Below are 24,865 nucleotides of genomic sequence, written 5' to 3' on the forward strand. Positions count from 1 at the left end.
GCATACTGGGGGAAAGTGGATTAGCATGACAATGTTTACATAATTAGGAAAGGTGGATACAGAATAGTAAACAATGTTTTACAGACTATGGCAACCTGGATTCTATATGAATTTATGCTCACAACTAAGTTTCTGTTAGTCATGTTTCAAGCAGATCTGCCTGGCTGAAAAAGTTAACGGTAGCAGATCAAAAAGAATAATTTTCCATTTCAGATTCCATAAGATCACATGTTCTGCCGCACAGCAAAAGCAACTGAAGTAAATTGCACTAAACTTGGCATGAAACTATAGCTGTAGGAAGAATAGTTCATTTGTTGGGGTATAAATCTTGATGTTAAATTTATGAATTTGGGAACTCCATTAACCAAACATGATTTTGTTTTGAGAGATGTGATTGCTTGGTGAAAAGTTTCAATACATTTTTCCACCATCTTAAATTAGCAAATTTGTCATGGAGTGAACATTGTGGAACACATTTTGGATGATAATGGAGCATGATGAGGACGGTTGGAGTACAAAGTAATACAAGGCAATCCCTATAGGTCTGAAAATCCATTTTGGCATTTTGACCAAACACATTTTGAATAAAATATGCTAATTCACTGATTTTACCAATTTAAATGTGCAGGTATGAACACAAGAAGAGGAGGGAACCCACATAAGATAACAAATAAAAAGGAAGCAAATGGGAGTAATAGAAAAGCCAATAAGTGTCAAGCAATGGGCGGGCTCTAGGCCCACTGTAAGCTGACAATAAGTCTTTTCATAATCAGACAGTTCACACTGTCTAGTAAGCGAGACCTACAAAAAGGAAAAGCATTCTCCCATTGTCTATACTTCCAACGCTGCTTATTTACCATCTGCCGTGGTGGGGGTGGGACTCAGAAACTGTAAAGTTCCCACCTCCCTTGGTAGAGGTGAGATATGAGCAACAGTTAAGTTGTAGTTTACACTAAAAATGTTTTTGATTGGCTTATAACACTGGCACAGTTTTGAACATCTGCACAAAATTTGGCAGAAACTTTACTTGTTGAGATTATTCTTGGTATTTCAACTTTATTGCAGATCAAGTTATTTAAAGTTAAATGGAGGGAGGGGCAGAAACGTGTTCCTTATCAATGGAAAGAGTCATACTACCCAGATATATCAATGCTAGAAGGTAAGCACCTCCATTTAGCATTTTTCTAAGCGAGTGCAGATATAGACAATTATGCAACTCTTCTGGGTGCTTGTTCGACAGAGATGTTGTTCCAGTATTAGAACATTGGAATGTTGGGAGCTCCATTGCAGACAATGGAGTGCTCCCTGCTTCTACGGGGCCGGTAAAGGCCCGCAGAGCAACATTCTAATCTTCTACAAAGGCTTCTCGAAGTTCGAGGGGATTTATATCCCCTCGAGCTTCGAGAACCCTTTGTTTAATTTGTTAGAACATTCTGCCCTCTAGTGGCAGAATGTTCTAATAGCCTTATAGCCCTTCGTAGCAGGGCTATACCGGCTATTAATGTCCCGCTGTTTCGTTAAAGTCACTCACGTTCGGCTCGGGCCTTTAACGATTCAGCGGGCCTTTAATAGCCGGTATAGCCCGCTACGGCGGGCTATAAGGCTATTGTAAAACTTCTGTCTCTCCTTAGTTCTCCTCATTCTGATTTGCTTAAGGAGGAACTTGCCTTTGGCCCACATGTCTCCTTCCAGTTAGAGCATCTGCATTTTTTCTTTAAGAAAGGCTAAAGCTGAATAGTGAACCACTTTATGTGGTAGAGTAAAAGATTTTAACCAAATTCTCTAACAAACCACTACCTAATGTAGCTTTATCACAGCACGGAAAACATGATTTTTAGCTGGAATGTGTGTAGCAGCCCTGGCTGCTGAGTTCTGCTGGGACTGCAATTTTTTGAGGCTACATTTGAAGGTCCCAATTTAAAACAGTTAAGCGCTAAGCTTAGCACCAAATAGGCCCTGGTTGCCCTATGATGTTTATCCAGAAAGGGTTTGATATGACTTATTATCTTCTTGTTGAGGAAATAATTAAATGAATTTGACAATCCCAGGACATCATATTGCCAATTGATTTGCTAACGATACCCAAAAGTCGCTGCACACAGCAAAAAGCCAGACACAACTAGTTTGAGTGGAACGAAATGGATTGCAATCTACTGTAAGAAAAACATATTCTCTGAAAAACCTTGGTTAAAGGAAAGATAATGTAAATATGCAGAATACTAAAAGACAACTGTTAATAAACAAACATTCTCTTAAACTTTTCCAGTTGAAGGGATGGTAAGTTCATGATTCTTATCACATAAACCAGTACAATTCACCAGTTATAGTTAGCAATGCAACCACAAATTGCGCCATAGACTGCCCATGACCTCGTACATGAGGTCACACATGACGTCACAAATGGCATCATTGATCACATCACTTGTACATCAAAGAGAACCTCCCCCTTGGCATTGTAGATGAATCACTGCTGAAATCACACTTCATCTCAGGTTTGGCCAGGTCTTCTACCATGCCCTCGTATGGATGAATCAGCCCTGCACCCACTTCCATGTCCTGAACATGTTAATGCAATATCTATATTTTTATAAATGTCTTTAGTATTCTAAGTGGTGAGCCATAACTACACTCTAACACCAATTTGGCATTACCTATTTGAGATATACCTTGGCAAATGGCAGTAGCACCCTGTCATATGATAGCATTTATAATGATGACAATCTATTTTCTTGCACAGACATTTTCATTGGCTTTAACTGTCAAAGGAGTAGTTACATTATATCCTGGTACAATATGGCGAAACATAATTATTTTTCCTGGCATCATATTTTTCCGGAATGCAAGCTGTATCGGATAAGTACATATTTTCTGTGGTTTCATTTTCTAGTTCAGCTGCACACGATTCCTGTACAGACACACTTGATTTGCAGATATGGAAAAATATTGCTTCTTGATTCTGCGGCACACACAAAAAGGCTAGAATTTTTAGTGCCAGATGTATGACCCGTTTTTGCATGCATAAATGGGTTTGCGACCCGTTTGCACATTTTGGGGCACATGCATCAATATTGTATTTTGCGATTCCTTAATTGGCTTAATTGCGAAAAATAAGGAATCGCAATTAAGGAATTGCAAACTGCAATGCATCAAGAAATCGCTAAAAAAAATAGCGATTTCTTAAAACTGCGATTCTCTAATTGAGAATCGCAGTTAAGGAATACCTCCCCATCCATTCCTATGGGCCTAGAGGCCCATAGGAAAGAATGGGAAGACATTCTTAATTTGCGATTCACCATTAGATAATCGCAAATTGAGAATGCAATTTCAAGGGTGCAGGGGTGTCCAAAGGACACCCTGTTGCACCCCTGAAATCTGCCTATAAGTACATTGTGCACACACTGTAAAATGGAACTTTGAAAAATGAACTTTAGTGCATTTTTCAAAGTTTTCGCAAATTACAAGTAAGGTCAACTTCATGGTAATTTGCTCCCCTCATTTGCGAATTCGCAAATTTTTAAAGTTTGATGCATTGCATTTAAGGAATCTCAATTTGAGATTCCTTAAATTGCGAAAAGTACAAAAATGGTAATGCATCCCAAAAATTGGAATTGCATTCGCAAACGGCTGAATTTTGCGATTCGCACCATTTGCGAATGCAATTTCCATTGATGCATGTGCCCCTTTATACTTCATACGAGTTTCAACTGCTTACCCTATATCATGACTTTACTTCACAATAAATCATCTCTAAGCACAGTTTTCATTTTCCACATACACCCAGTTGGGAGTTTGCCTTTTATAGTCTCCATAAGGCACTTGCATGGGAATCATCTAGAGGCCATCATTCAGCAATTTTCCTGCCTGTCAAATTTTAACAGCCTGTCAGTAGGCACGTGGTAGTGCGTCCTTGGGTCAAAGGACAAACGGCAAAATGGAGGAGTGTGGCTCAGAGAGTGATGGCCAGGGGCAGGTCGGAGTTCTCCACGGCAGGCTTCAGAGTCAGCGCTGCGTGGAGAGCAGTTCTCTTCCGGACTGATGTGCAGTGCAGGGCCAGCAGGACATGCAGGAGATTAAATGCCTGCCTGGCAATCTATCACCACCTACATGTGTCAATGCTAGGTGGCACTTCTGTGTTCACCTAAAAGATTACAGGATAAGCAATAAAAAACAAGACGTGGTGATTTCTCATCACCTTCTCTCCCGCCTAATTTATTTTGCATTAAGAAGCAGGATCTCTGCAGTTAGAAGCAACATTCTTGAAGAGCATAGCTAATTAATCCTTCGGGAAATTGGGACTGATGCTCTGGTGGAATGCCCAACATGCCTACCCAGGAGCCCCGCCATCCCATCAAAGCGCATTTTAACATTCTTCAAAGGAATGTGGTGCTTAGTGAAAAGGCGAATCTTGGGAAAACCCTAGAAATTTTGACATGCGTTGCTGCTTCTTAAACATTTACAGGCGTTTGACAGCTGGTGGGCTGCTTCACGCCTCCACTTGTGTTCATGTGTGTTTTGCTGAGTGTAGGCCCGGAATATCAAGGAAGGAGTACCGAATGGTCACAATATTGTAACCAGAATATCTACATATACCAATTTTGTGATATTATGTTATATTGATTTGTGTAGCGCACTAATCACCTGACAGGGTATGAAGGTGCTGTGGCAGGTGTGCAGGTGTGTGGTCCCCAAGGTGCCTATATATAAAGACAGGTCCTCGGCTTCTTGCGGAACTCAAGAAGTAAATACAAGTGTCTGATGTTTTGGGTGAGGTCATTGCATGTCTTGGGTGCGATGTAAGACAATGAGCGACCTCCAGTTTAGCTTTTGAGGATGCAGGGAATGTGTGTGAGTGAGAGTGAGGCAGAGCGTAGGTGTCTGCTGGGTTGGCGAAAGTGTATGCAGCAGTTCAGTTATTCTGATTCTGTGTTGTGTAGGGCTTTATATGTGTGCATGAAAAGTTTTAATTGTCTGCGCTTGTGAATGGGGATGTAGTGAAGCATCTTGAGGTGCGATGTGATGCGGGTGCAGCGTGGAAGGTTGCGTTTGAGTCTTGTAGTGGTGTTCTGGATGGTCTGGAATCTGAGTGGGAGCTGCTTGGAGATTTCAGTGTACAGAATGTTGCCATAATTCAGTCCATCTGGTATGCGGAGGCAACCATTTAATGATCTTTCATAGGATGCGTAGAATGTGGAAGCAGGGGGTGCACACGGCGTCAACTTGAGCTGTCATGTTGAGCTTGTCATCTAGGATGATCCCTAGTTTTTCTTCACATAACTCCACATCTACATATCTTGGTGATATATATTTCAGTGATGTATATCTCTCATCTAGGTATGTAGATGTGAAATTAAGAATAATTAATCTATACTTCCCTCTGTGCACTTACCCCCTCTGTATTTTGGTTTTTCATAACTTGGTCATGATATTGTGAGCAAACCGTTTGACTGTATATCTTGTCACACCCTATTACAAAGTGATGAAAATATCATAATTCTGCAAACGTTACAAACTTGTACTGTGCTAGCATCTGCACACATTTAAAAATACATCTTAACAGAAGGGAATGCAACTTGTTCTAAATAAAATTGGGACAGAATGAACGATGCCTATACATTGCTCCTCCATATATAATTTCATCTTGACTTCTAAGGATCAGAGAAAGGCACTGACACTAAAAAAACAAGCGTTGGCAAAGTCTTGGCTGTCTACTTTTGCATTCACTAATGTTTTATGTTAAAAGACCTTGACTAACGCTACACATAAAAAGGATCTGGAATGAAAGCAAAATAATACGATTAGGCTATTAACCACCTTTTCCTGTCATTTCAGTTCTTTAGCACTCCCAAAATACCCTCTTTGATAACAATTTGCTCATTGTTTTCTTACTCATGGGACAAAATAGATGGAACAATAAACAGACATTTTTAATACCCACAAAATGCCTACACTCCAGCTGAACAATAGAGATTTGAAGATACTAATGAACAGCACACTCAGAAAAGGCTAATCTCATACACAAGATGAATCTAATTAGTCAAATATTTTGTAGAAGAGAGTTCCTAGACGTATTCGTCAAAAACAAGAGGTGCAGTCGATAATTGCACTTCGAAGCCACCCGAGAAGGATGTCACCACTTAACAGAAGATAGTCGCATAGGTAATTAATTACATTTTAGTGACAGATCTGGTTGCCATGGAGATTGCACAAAGGGCAACACCCTAATTTAGAAAGAGCCTAATTATCCAAAAAGGCTAACCTAATGGGCACAAAAGTGGTAAACATGCAGCGGCGGCAAAATGGCCTTCCAATTACAGCCATTTTGTCTGAGGCTCAAGTGTCTCGTCGAGGCGCTGCTCACTTCGTTCTATTATCATTTTAAAATTAAAGCGTTATGTTTGATTGGCACATGCCACTTTATTTTTACTTTTTAAAAGATGTCCAATAAATAGTCAACACATAGCCTTGGCACTGTGTTAGGTGAGTCTCTACTCCAAACACATGTGAATGAGGCATGCAAGGTCCTAGCAAGCCATGGAAAGCAACACAATGGAAGAGTCGAGTGTATGCACAAAAATGAGATCATTGGTATCCTACTTGCTTTTTGCAGTTTAGAAAACTGCATTTGCGATAATGAGTTGTACAAAGATATGTCTGTTTGCAAAGAACACGTAGCACCAGGGCCGGACTGTGGAACCAAAAGCAGCACTGGCAAAAATGCTCAAACCACCCCTGCTCCCTTACCCTCCATCTTCTTGCGCAACCTCTTTCTTTCCATCCATCCATTCTCTCTCTGATCTCTCTTCTGAAGCCTCCCCCTGCCTGCTTCAATTAACTCGGGGAGCTGGGGAAAGTGACAGAGGCATGGAGAGCAGATATGGGCTTTCAAAATTGGTCTCTAGGGGCTCCTACCCACTGGGGAAATGCCCAGTGGAATAAAAGGCCTGTCTGGGCCTGCATACCACAACCTTTTTTGGACTTAGGTCACAAACCCCTGGCCTTATCCACAAAGGTAAATTCCATCATAAAAATAAGTTTAAAATTAAATTTACCTTTTTTACACCTAGCAAGAATCAACAGTGAGATTTCAGGGAACCGTAAAATTCAGTGAATCCATTTACTACTGTGGATTTCTACACCATGAGTGCAGTAAATCCCATTCAAGGGTGGGATCCAAGCATTTCAAAATGTGGTTTGCCTTGAAAGTTTGGGGAAATCTGCAAAAATGTGTGTGTTGTGAACATTCACAAACTCCTCTCAGGTCCCTTTCCACCCTGAAAATGGTCAGCGCTTTATGCCAGCCATGGCTTGATTCCCTTTCCATGAATAACAAGCATTTACAATGCAACGGTTTCGCCTTTGCCAAAGTTAGAGCTATTGGCATTGTAAATGACAATATTTTTATTTATGTGTTGGTTTTGAAAACAGATAAATAAATGGCATTGTCATTTACATTGCCAACAGCTTAATCTCTTGCAAATGTAAGACCTATTGTACCCTACTGGATTTCACTGAAGAAATTCAGAGTCTGGTCTGCAGGTGTCACGTGACAGATGCCCAATTGACAGCTGAGGGGGTTAAATCGTGCTGGGGTGGCACATTAAGGCAACGCTTGCTGAAAGCACTACACTACCCTACTGGAGTGTCAGTCTTTTTAGACATGGTTCACTCACTCATCTTGAAACAGGAAGCTCGCCACCAGTTCCACAAAAAATACCGTCATTAAATCTTTCCTTTTTAAGGGTTGGACATTTCAGTTGGCGTCTGCTCTCAGTCACGCTCGTCTTGTCGCCCATTGTCAATCACGCGCCTCTCTGTGCCTGGCTGTCAAGTGCCGGCGCCATCCTAGTGCGCATCTTCAGTCAGCCACGGTGTGCTAGCCAACCGAACTGCATTATGGGATGGCATGGTGGGTTAAAGAACCTGTTTTACAAACATGTGTCCGTGCTTGTGAGGAGGTAGTGCACCTGTTGAGGGAGAGAGAGTGTGTTTGCATATGTGCGTGCATGCATGTGTGTGTGAATAAGCACTTCCAAGATTTAGTGGGACTAGAGTTTTTATCTACAAATCATTGTTTTCAGCTGTGTTCTAATGGAATCAAAGCAACACTACACCCCCCATAATGCATAGTGTGATCACATAAAAGTACAGAACTGGAAAGAGTGTCCATAATGACCAGCAAGACGGTTTTCACCCTAAGAAGGATGTGCTTCAGTCTCCAGTGCCACGGGCGAGTGGAAACACACACTGTGCTGGTGGAGAAGTAGAAGAAGTACAAGTGTCCATAGAAGAGAAGTAGAGGGGATGCACTCTCCATTCCCTATGCACTCTCCACTCCCTATGCACTCTCCACTCCGTATGCACTATCCACTCCCTATGCACTCTCCACTCTCCACTCCGTATGCACTATCCACTCCCTATGCACTCTCCACTCCCTACGCACTCTCCACTCTCCACTCCCTACGCACTCTCCACTCTCCACTCCCTACGCACTCTCCACTCCCTACGCACTCTCCACTCCCTACGCACTCTCCACTCTCCACTCCCTATGCACTCTCCACTCTCCACTCCGTATGCACTATCCACTCCCTATGCACTCTCCACTCCCTACGCACTCTCCACTCTCCACTCCCTACGCACTCTCCACTCTCCACTCCCTACGCACTCTCCACTCTCCACTCCCTACGCACTCTCCACTCTCCACTCCCTATCCGCTCTCCACTCTCCACTCCCTATCCACTCTCCACTCCCTATGCACTCTCCACTCTGCACTCCCTATGCACTCTCCACTCTGCACTCCCTATGCACTCTCCACTCTGCACTCCCTATGCACTCTCCACTCTGCACTCCCTATGCACTCTCCACTCTGCACTCCCTATGCACTCTCCACTCCCTATGCACTCTCCACTCCCTATGCACTCTCCACCCCTATGCACTCTCCACTCCCTATGCACTCTCCACTCTCCACTCCCTATGCACTCTCCACTCCCTCGAGCTGCACTCCCTATGCACTCTCCACTCCCTATGCACTCTCCACTCTCCACTCCCTATCCACTCTGCACTCCCTATGCACTCTCCACTCTGCACTCCCTATGCACTCTCCACTCCCTATGCACTCTCCACTCCCTATGCACTCTCCACTCCCTATGCACTCTCCACTCCCTATGCACTCTCCACTCCCTATGCACTCTCCACTCCCTATGCACTCCCTATGCACTCTCCACTCCCTATGCACTCTCAACTCCCTATGCACTCTCAACTCCCTATGCACTCTCAACTCCCTATGCACTCTCAACTCCCTATGCACTCTCAACTCCCTATGCACTCTCCACTCTCCACTCCATCTTATCCCGGTCCCAAGGTTAAACTGATGTCAATGAGAAGACCTTATAGACAAAAAGTTTGGTTGGAGAAACCACATTATCAAGCAGTGCTATGGCATCGGTTATTAAATGCTAATATGTTCAATGACGTGAAAGCATTTTGGGATGTCCTCAATGAATTGGAAAAGGGAGGCAATAGGGCCTATACTGTTAATATTATGGAGGAATTTAAGTATCAAACATACGTTTTTTCAATAATAAATTACATAGGAATTCTAATTTATTTTTTCAATACTAATAGCTCTTAGAAAAGGCCTTGAATGGCGTCACAACCACTTAGTCCCAGTATAAAGTCTCCGAGTTATCAAGTATGAGGCAAACTGAAGGAACTGCAAGTTTCATAGGCTGATGTAGAAGAGTTGTCAACGGTTCGGTCCCAAACAGAAGCAATCAGTAAGACGATCCTCAGGACACTGTCCGTAAACAATCAAGGTGGATCTTTTGAGGAAGAATTATAGGTATATACAACTGTACTAAATAAAAAAAATTAATAGATAACATGCCATCTACAGAATACAGCCTTGCTTTTATAACTCTGAGATTTTATAGCTGGGCTACGTGATTGTTACATCATTCAAGCCTCTTCTATATACTATTATGGAATTCAATTATTGCTGTGCCCTTATTGGTGTGCATTGTCTAATGTGGCTGGTCATATCCCTCTAAAATTATTTCATAATTATTCAATTTAGTACTGAAGAAAACAAAATTAGAACTCCTATGTAATTGAGTACTGAAAAAAACTTGGATTAAATTGCTCATTGTACACGCCGTTAAGCCTCTTCATCAATTGAGCATTCATTCGATATATTTCTTTTCCCCAAAAAAATATGCCTATATAATGAAATTGATTGTGGATTGGAAATTATGCGACCACTCATGAATTTTTAGATTTCATTACACAAAATAATTCCTTCAGAAGGTCCCTTGTTGATGTTGTTCAAGAGCAATCTCCCTGAGGGAATTTTTGAATTGCGCTAGTGTTTTTATAGTAGTGGTTGTGTTAGATGTCAAGAATACACTGTATTTTCAAATCTGAGAGCATACAATCTTTCAATGACAGTTACTCACCTTTGCTAGGTCCCTCACTTATAGGGTTACAACTTGCTCGATGTAGTCAGGACATATAATGTTGTGCGTGTTTCTACAACTCGTTGCCTTCATCTTTATTAGTCCAGTTGGTTTGATTGTAGCAAACCAAAGCTAGAACTTTTAGAATTAATAAGGTTGTAAAAAAAAGAAGCCTAAGAGCTGAAACATATTTTCCTAATAACAGTTGGTAAACCCGCTGCCCTTTTTTATTGCATAGGGTACAGCTCCTATAATAATTATGCTCTTTAGATCACACCCCATAATAACTATTATGAAATTTTACGACACCCATGTGTCTGGCGCACAGATGCCTAATTGTGCCTGTCTTGCTCTATAACTGGTACTATAATATTGCAATTGTATCTATGTAGGTCTTACACCCCTTACGAGGCATTTAAGAATTTTGGGCCGGCAGGAAGCTGCTCCGGAACCTAAGGATAATGTTTAATTCAGTGGTTATGGAGATTAGTTACATGCTCTCAAGGAAACCATACATGTATTTACTTCAGGTTCTTTGTTGTACATTGATGGGAGTTCGGCGTGATCATTATTGGAGGGGATGGGGTTATGGGAGTTCATGCATATGGCTGGTAGGATTAACAAATTAGCTAGATGGGATTAGATACTGTTAATTGTCAAGGGTATGACTTTCAAAGCAGTGATCTTTGGATTGCGGTATGGGCAGGACACTTGCAAAAATACAATAATAGAATACAAATATTTAATAATAATAGCAATGAAGGCAAAAATGCATGTGATTTGGAGAATGTTTTGAGTCTACACCATTTTTTCTTGCAAAGATATAGGAATTGTTCATTTTTGAGACAGCATGCAATCTGATGGTGCAATCCGAGGGTGCAATCCTGCATGAATTTAGAATCTACAAAATACATAATTCTCACCCATCTAAGGCAAAAGTAGATCTTCACCCTGCATCCCAAAAACATTTTTCAAGCCAAGCTAAATATACCATTTGCAGTGTTTGTTCCTAGTCCACATAGTTAGGAGTGCTTTTGTGAATTCATCAAGACTCTGGGTTTTCAAGTGTTTTTCAAGGAGGAGCGGCGTGATTGTCTCACATGGACCATTAGTAATGGTTATAATAAGCAAAGACTGTCTCCCAGTTGGGGAGACTCCCTACAATTCAGAGGGGCCTTGACTGATTCCAGGCCTGTGCGGCTGTGCCTAAACGGCTTGTAAATCTTGAAATCTAGACAACACTAAGCTGTGCCCCTTACCTTCCAGGTCAAAAGCAGCACATTGATGATAGCCAGCAGAGGACAGGGTCCGTTTTCATTCTGGGTAACAATTGGAGTCTTCTGCTCCTTCCACAGTAACCACTTGATGTGATAGTCAGACTGCCCAGTGCCGCGCTCCCGCCCCGCCGGCTCCTCCAGACCCTCGCTGACACTGAGGTCCGAACTGGGGTGGGAGGGCAGGTGGGAAGATGACTCTTGGGAGTCCAGGCTGGGAGAGGTGGCTGCAGGGGGAGAGCTGGAAGAAGGAACTTTATGTGGGGAGCTTCCTCCGGGTGTGGAGGGGGGGGGTTGGGGACTCACGATGACAGGTGGATGAAGAGGCCCCGGGTGGCAAGAGGGTGGGTAGGGAAGCCACAGGCAGGGGCTTCAATGAAACATCTGCAGAGATTAAGTGGCTGGGCGGGGCAGATCCGGGTTCCAAGGGGTTTGGCGAGGTGGAGAGGGAGGGCAATGTGAAGGGTGGCGACAAGGGGTTGGGCAAGGCAAGCTCGGAACCTGACGAAACAGCCGTCGGGGTAGGGGTAGGGGTATGCGAGGACAAGCCTCGGAGAACGAGGGGTCTTGAAAGGCAGTCTCTGCAGACTGAGAGGTTTCAATGGTGGTCTTGGGCTCTAAGTGGCTATGATGAGGAGAGGCCGCAGGTGGAGATGGGGTGTGAGAGTCCTCGTAGACGGGCAGTGGGACAGCCCTGAGGGGAAGGGGATTGGGAGAGGCGGCGCTGATGTTCAGCGAAGAGGCCCCGGACGGGGGGGCTGTGCTCGGAATTGTCCGGGGCTTCTTCGTGCTCCCGCTGCCTAGGGAGCAGGGAGCCGCCGCTGGCCTCGGGGCTTCCGGGAGGTGCCCAGTCCGGGGGTCCGGGACATTGTGCCTCGGGGGCCTCCCCCTGTGAAGGTGCGCTGATGGGGCCGCCCTGACTGTCGTCACAAACGGGTTGCGGCTTCCATGGCTGGGTGCTCATCCTCTCCTCCGGGATGTGGGCAGCTATTCCTCCTCCTCCTCCTCCAGCGAAGTCCGCTGCCTGCTCGCTCTCCATGCGGCTGATCGGAAGGTAAAAATGTCAAGCGGGAGGGGGCGGGAAAGGGGGAGGAGAGACGCAGAAGACGGCCGGAGCAGGAAGGCGGGTGCCGGCTCAATGCCGGACCAGATTCGGGGGCGGGAGAGAACACGGACAACGGGAGGGGGGCGGGAGATAACACGGACGGCGGGAGGGGGGCGGGAGAGGACACGGACGGCGGGAGGGGGGCGGGAGAGAACACGGACGGCGGGAGGGGGGCGGGAGAGGACACGGACGGCGGGAAAGGGGAGGGAACGGGAAACAACGTAACTCCGCCCAGGGAAAAAATCTCGGGAACGCCCCCGAATCTGGTCCGGCCTTGACGGACAGATCCGGCACTCAATGGCTAGCCTCCATTTATGGAGCTAGCCAATGAGAGCCGGGGGACGTTCCCGAAGTCCTTATTGTCAACAAAGGATTTCACCTGCGCTGAAAAGCTGCGCAGAGCGCAGCCTTTCGGCAGGCGAAACCCAAAAAGGAAATAGATCACCTCTAAATGTGGTAGTGTTGTAGGGGAAGGGCATTCTCCATGGAAAAATGTGCTCCTCCGGGAAAAAAGGAAGTTCACTTTAACCTTTCAGTTGTATGTTGATACAAATGGGTACCATTTTGTTGGATAATGTTAACACCAACACGTGGCTTTTCATATTTTTACAATTTCTTGTTTGCTCTATTCTCTCAGTGTTGCTTACCACAGTTTGATAACAGGCTGTAAGCTTCAGATCCTAATATAGATTCTCTTTGCTTCTGCCAAGCGAATGGGGTTATTTTCAGGTTCATTTTCCCTCCCTCTTTAAATATAGTATTGCTGTAATCCTGCAAGTGATGCTTCTCCGCTAACTTCCTCTCACTGCACAATGGGTCTCCTTTCTCTTTTCTTCCTTAGTTAGATTTGCCTGGCTTCTCTTATATGGATTTGCTCCTGGCCAAGACTTTGATCTATTCAGAACCCCAACCAAAGAAGGGAAAAACGGGGAGCCCTAAAAACAAACTGTTGTCCCTGAGCCAATTCGAAAGTTGATATCTTTATGGGGAAACAGTCGGAACACCGCAGCCTCAGCCACACGTGTTCCCACTACGCAAGCGCTACCACGCTTGTCTTACCCACGCATATGTGTGGTTAAGGCAGTGCACGGTCTAGCTGCTAGCTGTTGCTGGCAGAAGCAGAAAGCAGCCAAGCAGCAAGAAAGATAGGGAGAGGAGGCTGTGAGGTAATTGATGCATGGGCAGGGTTTTGGGGGGTAGTTTGTATGGTTTTGGGGTGGGTCAGGGTATTTTTCAGGGATAGGGGTTCAGGGTAGTGTTCAGGGCTGGGCGGTTCGGGTTGTTTACAGGGCTGGGGGATTCAGGGCTGGGGGGGTTGAGGTAGTTTTCAGGGCTGGGGGGTTGGGGTTGGTGCTTAAGGGAGAGCAGGGTAGTTTTTAGGACTAGGAAGTTTCTAGGGCTCGGGGGGATTTGGTTTTCAGGAGGGAGGGGGTAGTTTTAGGTGTCAGGGCAGGGGTTTGGGGGCCATTTTAGGGCTCTGTTAAGGCTTAGGGGGCAGGATCGTTTTTAGGACTCTGGGTTGGTAGTTTTGAGGGATTAGGGGAGGGTGGGTAGTTTTTAGGGCTCAGGGGGAGGTCAGGTTAGTTATTATGGCTAAGGGGAGGGGGTTAGTTTTTAGGACTGGAGGCAGGGAAGTTTCTAGGGCACGGTGGGAGGTGGTTGGTTTTCAGGAGAGAGAGGTAGTTTTGGGACTCACGGCAGGGGTCAGGGGTTAACACTTACCTATCAAGTCTCAACCATAGATATGTCTTTACCATACATGCCTTAACAACGCATAATTCATTGTAAATGCATGTGTGGTAAAGGCATATTCATGGTTAAGACTTGCCTTGTTGAGACTGCGTGGAACCGGCATGCTTGTTAAATGCATGCGTGGTTCATTCACACAAGCATCTCGATGACTATAACACCACTGAGAAAGAAGAGGAAGAAAACAAATGCATCTTTAAAAAAAAAAACAATGTGTAGCAAATCTTGTTCTGCATTAACTTCTCTTTGATTGGCTCATTATTAGCATGTAGCCCTATCACTGGACATAAAGTAAAACACAGACTTGGTATCTGAGTCAGCTCGCCAGCAAATAACAGCTGAACAATCTTGTGCACAGGGCCATCGAGTACACACATTCAAGATTATAACACAAAATGACAAATCTAGGTGGCCTTGTGCCTCAGCCTGAACAAATGTGAGTCCCTGAAATGACTGTGCTAGCTCCTTGAGGAACACTTCATACAGTTCAAATTGCTATGAACTACCCACAAGCCCTCCTAGGCACAGCGCCCAACTATCAAAATAAATTAAATCCATACCCTCACACCCGAAGGGAGAGATCCAGTGGCGGCTCCTCCACTAAGGCAGGGGATCATCACCCACTGCCACGAGCAGCAAAGGAAGGAAAAAAAATGTAATGATGATAATGTTATTATCATTTAATTTTTTCCTCTGCTGCGTGAGGGTGTGGGGCGGAGTTGCAGGGGAGGAGTGGTAGAACACTCCTGTGCGCAGTAACTGTTTGGCCAGCCTACTCGGGCCGCCTAAAACAGTCATGCGCACTTCCCTGTCGTCCATGCAGGCTACATAACAGCCAGCACAGAGAACATGCCAACCCCTCCAGCCCAGGCTGAGCGCCGTGTCACGGCACTCAGACCAATCACCACGCTGCATTGCAGTGTTGTGATTGGCTTATGGGTGTGAGCCTGGCTGTCTGCTTCCTGTTCCGACCTGGAGTCGGACACAGGCGAGCAGGAGAGAAGATGCGGGACCCAGTAGCGGCAACGTTTTTTTTAAACATTTTTTTTTAAAGCAGCCTGAGCCCCTCCCACCCTCACGCCCCCGCGAGCTGAGCCGGCCGCCGCTGAAGAGACCCAGGCACACCTTTGGTAGTACACTTTCTCCCTGCCTATACCACCCCTTCACACCCTCACACACAACCCCAATGTGTTCCCACAGACCGCACTGATCAATGCGACTAACATCCCGCTAAAGTAAACACGGTCGATCCCATGAGAATGTCAGTCTTCCTACCAGAAGGGGCCCTCTGTGAAGGAAAACCACTTGCGGTATACTCAAGTGTGTGTGTGTTCTCGTCACTTAAGCCACACAAGGCTTGTACAAACTTGCCTCCCACCTGCCCCTCATTTAAATACATTTAAAATTAAATTTAAATTACATTTAAATTAAACCAGATTATCCGGCCATGATCAAACTAGTGACTTTTACAACTTTTAAATACCTACATGGTGGGGTGTAACCTAAGCTTTGACCAGAGCTTAATTTGTAAAATAATAAGTGCCGGAGAAAAACGTTTTGCTTAGAGGCCCACGGCCGGCACCATCGACGGCCGGAGTGCGAACACCAAGTCTGAATAGTCTTGATTTCGCCTCACGCCTCTTTAATCCACCACCAGAGTCTCTCTGCCTCTTTATCTTACTCTGCCAGTTCTTTTTTCATCCATGCTTTTTCCATTTGTCACCTCTTTTTCATTGTTCTCTTCCTCCTTCTCTTTTCCTTATGTGTTTCTAACTCTTTTGCTCTAAGTCAAAGTTTGATGAGGAAATGGGTGGCGTGGGTGACACCTGCAACCCCCAGCTCAAACTAAACACTGGCTTTGGCAGTGAAAGCCTCTTTCAATGCTTCTAATTAGAATCCATTGTCCCCTGGCGTATTGACTCAAGGCCAATTTCTAGGCCTCTCCTACAGACGTTTTTAGCTGAGCCTTGTGTAATCCAAAATGTGTAAAGAAAGAAATAACATATTTAAACACACACGTCATGGGGCTTTAGATGAGCCCTCTTCATCCATTGATCTGTTGAACTGTCATTCACATTTTGTTTCTGCACACCACATGCTCGACCAATTGGTACATCGCCGGTTGCACTCTATAAAACCACAAATATAAATAATTAAAATGAAAATGATGATTAACAAAACACACACCAAGGTAAAAGTTTTGTAATCCTTAGTTGGGAGACCTCAAATTCTATGCAGAACCTTTTAGACATCATAACATATGCATTAGGTTTACAATAGGGGTCCAGAGTTACTAGTACCAGTAGCATCCGTAATTTCAGATTCATGAGTTGAATCTAAATGGGGAATAACTGGAGTGCAAGTTATTCCCCATTTTCAACAAATTTTCCAGCAAGAGAGTTTGCCTTCTTTTGTAGCTAAATTGTGCAGGCTGACGTGTACGTCTGGATGCAGTCGCTCATATATCCTGTTACTGACTTCATTTGAATTACCAGGCCCTGATTATGAGGACCTAAGTCTCCCAATGAAAGGCGCAAGAAAGCAAAGACAGATTTTTCGCCTGTCATGGGGAAGTACAAAAGGTATCCATCACAAGACTGAAATGAGAGCTTTGTTTTTCAAATGCTTTCCTCGCCTTGTGATTAGTGCTATTTTTGCTATGTTGGATTTTAACGAGTAACAACTACACCTCACAAATCAGTACTCCGAAAAAGGAAAGTGTTCAAGGAAACTGCAATCGTAGGTGATTTATTTGGAATATCTGTCCACACAAAGTACCCAAAATTTTCCCAGAGCCAGAAAATGGATGAATATATGATCAGGCAATAATGTTCAGAGGTGTTTTTTATTTTTGCTTTGCAACAAATGTTTCCCAGCTTCTCTGACAGTACGTCAACACTGCAAAGCAAACCTTTGATATATTTGTCAGCTAAAAAGCAATACTGTTGGAAATGTGTGTGTGCGTGTGTGTATTTTCTTAGATGAAAGGCTTTCGTTGACAGGCAAATGAGCCAAGAGCAAAAAAGATGAATAAAATAATATGATCGCCCCAGCTCAAACTCAGTGCCAAGACTATGCACTGCACAATCTCTCACAAGTGCCTCTACATGTTTTTCTCCATAAAAACATATTTAAATTTCAAGCAATGAACATCTGGTACGTATATTCTGATCGGGTCATAAATTAGATTTCGGAGTATGCATTATAACCATAGATTTATAGTCTTTCAGGTCAAAAGTGAATATTGTAAAAGCCAACAAGCATTGGCAAAGCCAACACGTTTCTCGTTTGGGACTTCTTGGCTTTGCCAATGCATTTTAGCCATTCTGTACAGCATCAATAAGATGTGCAGAATGGCGAAAAACTTAGCGATGTGATGATGTTGCTGTTCAATTTTGTGGGCGAGCACATGCTCTATTCTGCATGCATGCCTATAAAATGACATGGGTCTCATTTTTGTATTTGTTGGTCCAAGATGGATCAGTAAAAATAAGAGAAAAAGAAAAAGAAGTAGCTCAAAGGCGCTTTTAAGTTGAGTCGGGCGGAAGCAATTTGCTGCTTGGTCCTCTGCCAAAAATGAATAAATAAAATACCGCAGTTTGGGGCAAGGGCAGAAATTGGGAGTGGGTGGGTGGGCAGGCAGGGGGTAGCAACACTTTTGGAGAAGCACAACTGAGAAAGCAAAATGGCGGAGAAGCACACAAGGGTGAGCACAACATGGAGACATGCAGGAGAGAAGATATGGCCGAAGGAGGGCAACGCAGAGTGCAGCAGAGGGAGGAACGGAAATACAAGTTGAAGACAGCTGGAAAGCACATGCACTCGCAGGAAGTACTTAAACAAAAAAGAAAAAAGTAGTGCCTGAAAAGTTAGCACTTGAAGAACACAACTAATGGGACTATGCTCCAGGAAAGAGATAAACACAAGAAGAGGAGTGAAAACCAACACAATCTAACAAATATAAAGCAAGCACACGAGAGTGACAATAAAGCTATTCAATGGCAAGCAATGGGTAGGCCCTAAGCACAGTGTAAGCTGACAATAGGACTAATCACTGTCTGGTAAGCGAGACCTACGAAAAGGGAAAGCATTCTCCCATTCTCTAACCTTCTAACATTGCTTATTTACCACTCCCCCTCCCTTCCAGACTCCTGCTCCTCTCTCCTTACCTTAACTTCTACCACTTCTATTCTGCTTCCGTCTCCCTCAAAGTGACAGTGATTCTTTACAAAAAGGTGACATATTGATACTGTAAAGAAAGGTGTTGTTGCGCAATACAGAAAGGTGGCACAGTGTATACAGGGTACATAGAAACATAAACAATTTCTGCTATACAGAAAGAGAATATAACAGTGTTATAAACCTGCATTGGGAATGCAATGGGTCTACCATTTGTTGGAGTTGGAGCTATTGGCATTATAAATGGCCTATTATTGTTACCTCTGCAATAGATATGCCCTCCCGACCGTAATAAAATAAAGAACTCTGTTGTGTTTTTTTTCATGTAGTACCTGTAATGGTGCTGTAGCACTGGGAGTGAAAATGGCAGTTCCAACTTCACTAAAACTAGCAGTGTTGTGAGGGTGCAGTACCACAGGCTGTCATTAGGTGTCCCTTGGACCTCTTGTGGCCACATATGGTACTGCACCCAGCATTAGGACAAGGCAAAGGATATGGCACAGTGGTGAGAGCTAAAATAAACAACAGATTATCTCCTCGGGTCTTATCAACGCACCATAGGCCTATGCGGGACCGGAAAAAAATGCGGTCTGTATCTAACCTCTCTCATTGACCGAAATTATGTTTATAAACTGAAAAAAGTAATGACAATAAGGGGGAATTTATCCTTTAAGGACTAGAACCCTCACTCACCTGTGGGTGACATGCTTCATCATATGGGTTCCTCCTTACCAGTAGAAAAACCTAGTCCTACTGGGAGCAACGACTTCTTCACTGTGATGAAGGAGCTCAGAGATGTTTTTCTTTGGTTTGTTACTAAAGGGAGAGGATGCTAAATCCCATATGTGAGCCTCAAGGCGTAGCAAGGGTGCAGCGCAAAAAAAATATAATAATGTGATAGACAAAAGTGAAAAGTGAGATGTTAAAACTGCCTAGGTTGATGCAAAACCACAAATTTATTCACGTGCTCTCCCTGACAGGATTAAAAAGCAATGCAAAAAAGTAGTATAGATTTAAAACTACTATTGGTACAAGGTCGACATGTTACAGCCATATGATCAGATTCCTGTATCGGTGGGTTGCTTCAGGACCAACAAGAGTAGACAATTGTGTTTGCTGCTGCTGATATATACAGTGTAATAAAGAAAAAATAGTGATACAAAACCAGTATTCCTGCGACGTAGTGTCAGGTAATACATGGGGTATCCTCAATAGTAGGATATTTAAGCCTCACCTCAACCTGGCAGGCAGCTCAGGGAAGGAGGCCCCGCTCTGTCCGTTGGTACCTCGTGGCAAACAGTGGCTGCCTCGGGAGGTGACCTGTTTTGTATCACTATTTTTTTTCCTTTATTACACTGTATATATCAGCAGCAGCAAACACAATTGTCTACTGTTGTTGGTCCTAAAGCAAGCCACCGATACAGGATTCTGATCATATGGCTGAAACATGTCGACCTTGTACCTTCAGTGTCTGATGAGAGAGATGAGAATGAACCCTTGTAAATAAAAAACACGTTTTTATACCAGTAAGTCTCGTCCTCGGAGAAATACTTGTGTTACATCCCAACAAATGTAGGGTTTCAGATGGGAGGAGTCACATTTCCCTCGTCGAAATACCGACCCGCAACAATACTGAGTTCACAATATCAACTCCTACTCTATCGTCAAGGTAAGTAGGTGCGGACTGTAGAGTACATCTTTACTACCTTATATGTCCCTACCTTGAGGACATATTGGGAGTTGATCTAGAGTCAACATTTTTGCATGTCGATATTCCGACCACAATTATGTGACAATGATAGTGATACACCTCACTGCACCTATATAGTGAAGCACTTTCAGTTATGGGCACTACTTCTATTTACAGCTTCCTTCCACGTTACGCTGAAATAACTTTTGGAAAAATACACCAGAACAATTTATGCATGATATTTGGGGCTTTTGCACCCAGTTATTTGTTTTACTGTGCGTAATAGGGAATAACATACCAAAACGGTCTTTGTGACATATTTTGTGGATATTGTTAGTGCCACTGATGACTGCCCTCAGAAATTTCTCCCCGAACTGGAGGTTCATACATGTAAAAAAATCGCAAGTGAGCGGAATTTGCGATCATGCTGTTGAGGGCGCTCAACGCATAACCGGGGGCCTGATTTTACACTTTACATCCACCTCAAATGAGGCCCTAAGTGTAATATCATTATGGTTTATCCTTTCCCAGTGAACCACATCTTATTATAATTTGTCTATTCAAAAATAGTTTTTTCTTTAATTGCCCGTCACCACTTAAGCGATTTAATGTTGAGAGACAATAACAGATTAAGAATGTATCTTTACAATTACAACGAACACTAAGCCTATTCCAGAAGCAAATCTTTTCTAAAATTGGTTTCACAAAGGGTCGATAGCCATTTAGAAAAAGTAATTAGCCCATTTCTACCGAGGATGGCCATGGCCTTCTGGGTAGGATTAATAGAACCTAAAGACGTCCACCTCTGACCTCAATATATGCAAAGCAGTCTCAATCCATTGAATCGGCCACTGCAAGAAAACCCAATCACATTTCAGGAAATACTGCCCCTGAATAAAAATACTTTCATAATTTTACGTGCACCTTCTAGGCTTACATTATTTTCTGGTGTGAAGGCATGATCTAGGAAAGGTAAACATGCCACTTGATAACAAAAGCGAATGAGACAGAGGGCTTCCTTCTTAGACGTGACTGAGCACTGCAGCAAAAACAACCACCACAATGAACTGAGAGTAACGATTTGCCCCAGCCCAGTGGTCACTGCCCTGTTGCCCTGTTTGATGACACAGTAATCGTTTTAAGACAGTCTACTCTGTCCTTGTCATTCCTCCAGTCCGTGATGTCACAAGGAGGTGGAAATGGGAATGCGCCATGGAGAAATCAATAATACATCCGGGGCACCGCATACCGGCTTTGGGTAACTGTGCCTTTTGGCTTTCACTTTCTAACCCGGAATAATCTGCAATATAATTGGATATTCACAGCGCTGGAAAGGTTCCGGATCCTGGATCCCAACAGCTATTGAGCCGGATCTAGAATCTTTGTTTACATCCTCCAGGTGCAATTTGCTGACAGCAAGACAAAGTCAGCTGCGCTCACTCTTTGCTTTGTGTTCAGAGCAGAAACCTGCAGGAGATGAGGAAGTGCTCTTAATGTCAGCTTGGTCCAACACAAATGCCTCACCTAAAGGGCCATCAGCACTCCGTGTGTTTGAGTCTCATCCTGGCAAAGGACTAGCTGGAGCTTAAAAACCTCGATGCCATTGTCTTCGAGGAAACAAAGAAATTCAACTTGACACTTCCAAAGTGCTTGAGATAAATAAATAAACTATGATTTGGAGGAAGAGTTTTGAATTTTCCAAGCTCTGTATGTACTGTAAGAAGGTCACACATATCTGTTTATAAGAGTAATGACTTTGATTTAAGTGATGTAACTATGTAACCTGTGACTCGCTGTAACTCATGTAAAGCGCTCTGTTACCTCCGGGTCTACCCAGCGCTATATAACATTTTCAAATAAATTACACTAATAAACAAAATATATTGCACTATGAAACACGTCTTTATTGCTGTCCAAGGAACCCTTTTTAGCAATATTAAAATAATAAAGTTTTCATTAAAAAAATTCTGTGACCTACATGTTACATGTTGTGCTCTGCAGCAGGCACATTAACCTTCCTTTCTGGCTTTAAAAGCCGGGCTTCTCCCGAACGAATAGGGTGGGTTGGCATGTATGCATTATGCCCTGGAAACAGTGGTATACCAAAGATCTCTGCAGTAGAAGCCTTAACATTTAAATATTTTAAAAAGCAGGCTGCTTGCGGACAATAAACTAAGTCAGAACAGATTTTCTTACAGGTTTGTCCTTGTTACCGATTTTTTTAGGGCAATTTTTATTTTATTTTTTAATGAGTAAGTTGATTGTCAGACCTCGACCCTCATGACACCACTCCATGTGACTCCACTTCCTTTCTGCTGCCAACCCTTGACCCCGAATTGTTGGGATCCCAGAGTAAATGTTTTCGTTTCCAGCACAGTAAATTGATTGACAGGGTGGGGCGGTCTCCAGGAGGGAGCCACAGAATCAGCCCTTACAGTTCCCTGCTTCAGGAGGGAACCAGAAAGAGGACAACGACTTGTTCCAAAAGAAAGGCACATGCAAAGTCCATCAGGGTGTGTCCTAGGGTCACAGGTCAAGGGAACTCGTTGGACGCTCAACTCTCATGAGGTGGGAATGTCCCCAGGGAGGCCTTGTTTATGGAAGCAGAAGACAAGGGGAAAGGTGTTCAATAGAACAACATTTCTTTTTTCAGAGCACAAATGCAGAGCCAAGTACGGGTGTCACTTTACAGCGTTCGTCTTTGTTGTATTTAAATGCTTCATCTCTAAAACAGAAATCAAGTAAACGATAGCAAGCCCTAATATGCAGCATGAGCATCGAGTTATAATATTAAGCAGAGTTGGATGTAAGTCAGTAAAGAATGTATTCATTATTCCTAGACTTTCCAATTACATCTGAATAACATATGTATGGGTGAAAAGTTGTTGCATGCTGGTGGGTTGAGAGTTTGGCTTTAGTCGTGGACTTGAGGCCTCTTTTCAGGAAGCAAGTGTAAACAAAATGGGAAACAAAGATACAGAGAGATTTGTTCACTGTTGTTGGCATCATTTTGGGACACACTGAGCAGGTTTTTTAATGTCACAGTGATGGAAATGCAACTATTTATAAGTGTAGCCTCCTGACAAAAGTATCATAACTAACTACTTGGACAGCAGCACATAAAAGCAGCTTTTTTGAGAATACCCCGCCTCCACCCGTCACAGCTGAGTGAGGCCCACTTGCATGGCAGGTATCACCGCACGAGCCTTGGGGTAGATGTATCAAGCTTTTTTCTTGTCGCAAACGCTGTGATTCGCAAAATAGCAGCGTTTGCGACAAGAAAAACGGGAAATAAGATGTATCAAGCAAAAAGTTTGCAATATTAAGGAATCGCAAAAACATTGCGCAAGCATTTAAGAAATCGCAAACTGCGATTTCTTAAATGCTATGTATGAAACATTTCATTATAGCGAATTAATCGCAAACTGCGATTTCTTAAATGCTATGTATGAAACATTTCATTTTAGTTGGTGGTAATTTGCGAATTCTTTTACAAATGCACTTTATGCAATTTGTAAAGGTGCCATGTGACGCTCATACATGCCCTTAGGGCATGTATGTGCGCCATATGCGCACACATGTCGTTTTCAGGGGTGCAGCAGGGTGTCCTTGAGACACCCCTGACACCCCTGCACCCTTGAAATTATTCTCAATTTGCGATTAGCAAATTGCGAATCGCAAATTGAGAATAATTTCACATTCATTCCTATGGGCCTCCTGGCCCATAGAAATGAATGGGAAATTATTCCTTTTTTGCGATTAGCAATTTGCTAATCCCAAATAAGGAGTTTTAAGATATGGCTAAAAAATAGCGAATTTCTACATACATGCCATTTTGCAATTCCCAAATAGCGATTCATTAAAAATCGCTATTTGGAAATCGCAAAAGGGTATGTTGATACATCTAGCCCCTTCTGACTTGATCTGAAGGCAAGTGAAGGGGCTGAAACAAAACAAGGGCTTATGTTAACATGTACATTTGGGATGCTATAGTGTCTTATGGTTGCTATGCTGTACTGTCTGTAAAGACCTATGTGCTGCTCTAACGAGGCCACTATGGGCTGAGGGTGGGCGAGAGGGATTGGAAAATAGAGCCCAGGAGAAGAGAAATGAGAAGATAAGATGGAGGAAATGAGAGAGGAGACTTCTAGATGGAGTGGACTTCCCCACAAAGCTGTATTTCACACTATCGAGTTAGAAAAATTGAACTGCAACCATATTAAGTGCGGAATATTGACTACCACTATATCATGTAGGTAGCTGAATACAGGGAAGTGTGAATTTGCTATTCATAACTCCACATTTATGTAACTTGCAAATATATACATATTGTCAAGGTACACATCCATGGAGTATAGTAAATCTATTCTTAACGATATATACTTAACTTGAAGTTATACTCGTAGGTGATATTGTG

General features: G+C 43.4%; 1 protein-coding gene and 1 pseudogene across 1 annotated transcript in view; both read right to left on the reverse strand.

Annotated features, from left to right (window-relative positions):
- Positions 1-12,780, reverse strand: part of LOC144773124 (uncharacterized) — a 31,317-nt pseudogene extending 18,537 nt beyond the window's left edge.
- The window catches only part of LHFPL6 (LHFPL tetraspan subfamily member 6), a 431,940-nt gene that overhangs the window by 170,570 nt on the left and 236,505 nt on the right, over positions 1-24,865 (reverse strand). The gene's annotated exons all lie outside the window — the stretch shown is intronic.

Source organism: Lissotriton helveticus, chromosome 8 (assembly GCF_964261635.1).
Source record: "Lissotriton helveticus chromosome 8, aLisHel1.1, whole genome shotgun sequence".
NCBI classification, from domain to species: domain Eukaryota; kingdom Metazoa; phylum Chordata; class Amphibia; order Caudata; family Salamandridae; genus Lissotriton; species Lissotriton helveticus.